The 2526-nt window shown below is 44.2% G+C and overlaps 1 pseudogene; it reads left to right on the top strand.

Annotated features, from left to right (window-relative positions):
* The first annotated feature begins 353 nt into the window (after positions 1-353).
* On the top strand, positions 354-2234 carry LOC127691965 (60S ribosomal protein L37-like; annotated as a pseudogene).
* The last annotated feature ends 292 nt before the right edge of the window (positions 2235-2526 follow it).

Genomic DNA, 2526 nt, shown 5'->3' on the forward strand with positions numbered 1-2526 from the left:
GTCTATCAAAGTATTGAAGTCCAGCCCTTCCCCTTGTTGTCCCTGCTTAATAAAGGATGATCTCTCTCTCTCTCTGAAAGCAGGCATTTGGGTGTACTTTGTGTCTAATCCAGTCAGAAGAGGAGCTTCCACGCTGTGTGTGGAAGTGTCTCCTAACACAGATGTCACAGCTTACGGCGGCTCTGAGGCAGAAAGAAGGGTTTATGACTGAGAATAAGGGTGAACTTGAGAGACTTGGAGGATAAAAAAAAAAAAAACCAAAACGAACATCAACCACAGCAACAACAACAAGCCACTGCCACAGAGGATGTCAATATTGCTGTGGCAGATGTTGACTGCATATGTTTATGAAGATGCATTTACTGCAGCTGTTTGCTACAGTACGTAAGGTGTACAGAGCTCTAAGACATCATGGCTTCTACGAGATATGGATGGATTTAACCTTCCTTATGAGCACTTCATGCATTTGTTTTGCTATGTCACACTGGGATGAATTTACATGCTATAAAAACAAGACATCACAAGTACCTCTAAACTGGGCGTGGTGGCACACAGTGGTCACGTCAGCTTGGTTGTGCAGGAGGACTGTGCGTGTGAGATCAGCCTGGGCCTGGAAGCAAGAGACATCTCAACAATCATAAATACATAAATGCCACTTTGTGAAATGGGGCAACACTACATCTCTGAAGTTTTCCCTTTATCGTTGATAGCTCCTGACTTGAACAGAGAGGAGAGACTTGCCTGGACACATTGGACATTGCATTCTAGAATGCAATCGGGCTTTAAGGTGTGCTGCTGACATAAACACGGCAATTAATCTCATTGTTTCTTAAATCAAATCTAAATATCAAGCACATGTGTGGACAGTGCCATGAGGTATAAACTGTTGAAATCTTGTGGCGCAGCATTTAAGGAACAATCCACAATGGACATTTAGAAACATCATGTATCTTGAGTAGTTTCTCTAACAACCCTTTTCATTGGGTAACAGTTTCCTCAGAAATTGAAACATTTCATCCTGCAGGAAAGCTTCTTAGGCAAGAAGGTAAACAACTAGAAAGAGCTTCAGGAAGTTCCTGAAACTGACCTGATTCACTAGACCTCTCCCTGATAGAGTAAGAAATAGGTGCTGAGAGTCAACCTCAGGCAACCCAAGCCAGAACCAAGCAGCTGACTGGAAGAAGCAGAAACAAGGCAAGGCGCCTGGGAGACCTTCAGACCAACAGTACCTGAAGAGGCTACTCACTCTCAAACCTGTTGACACTGACTGCGGCCTGAGCAGTGTGCTCCAGGTTCTGAGCTTTGAAGGCTGTCAACCATTCTGGGTTGGGCTTCAGTGATGCTATCTTCGAGTGATTTCTGCTCATGTAAGTAGCCCTCCCCCATATTCCTGTAAGTAAACACAATAAAACTCATCGTTCACCAACTTGGACTTAGGTGGTATCATACTTTGATTTTTCATGTGTTCCCATCTGGGTTGGGTAGATATATATGTTGTGTCTCTACCAAAAAGTATGTGAAAAGACAAGTATTGGCTCAGGAACCCCACAACCAATCAATTTCTCAGCACAAATGAGATTTATTTGTTCTAGAGGGACAGAGGACAAGGGGGGAAAGGCAAAGGTTTTGATAGAGGATGAGGGAGAAGGGGAAAGGGACAGGGGTATTTTTCCAGGAGCCAGATGGGGGACAATGACAAAGGACTGCCTCTAGATAGAGTGGAGTCAGATATGGCCCACAGGGTAATAGCAGTTTATAACGGTACAAGGGGAAACCCCATGTTAAGATGAGGTGTTTAATTTTAACTGGACATGTTAATTAGGTGAGCCAAAGGGGGCTTTTGATTGCTAGACTTCAATACTTTGATAGCAGGACCTTGGTAGTAAGCCTCAGATGGAGGAAGTGGCCAAAAGGGAATAGACCTTTCTGGGTAGCTTTAGAAACAAAATCTAGGCCAGTAGAAACAAGATGATGAATTTGGAAAGTGTCCCAATAAGACACACACATTGTGCCTCAGCTGTGGCTCCAAGGCCTACCACCTTCAAAAGTCGACCTGTGGCAAATGTGGCTACCCTGCCAAGTGCAAAAGAAAGTATAACTGGAGTGCCAAGGCTAAGAGACGAAACACTATGGGGACTGGTCGGATGAGGTCGGATTGTCTGTCGCAGATTCAGACATGGATTCCTTGAAGGAACACCACCTAAACAGCCATTACAGCATCCAGCTCATCTTGAAGATTTCAATCAGTCATAAAATAAATGTTCTAGTTTCCAAAAAAAAAAAAGAAAAGAAAAGAGGAGAGGAGAGGAGAGGAGAGGAGAGAAAAAAAGAAACATAATCTAATGGTTTTTGAGCAGGGCAGAGAGAATGGGGAGCACCAGAGCGGTGCTCAACAGGCTTGAGCTGGCCAAAGTCCCTTCAGTCTGGAAGACAGGAGCCGCTTCAATCACCAACAGAGGCTGAAGAATGCATTGAGGAACAAATGCACCTGAGACACGGCTCAAGAAACATACTGTCCTTTGTACA

This window comes from Apodemus sylvaticus, chromosome 9 (assembly GCF_947179515.1).
Source record: "Apodemus sylvaticus chromosome 9, mApoSyl1.1, whole genome shotgun sequence".
Lineage (NCBI taxonomy): Eukaryota > Metazoa > Chordata > Mammalia > Rodentia > Muridae > Apodemus > Apodemus sylvaticus.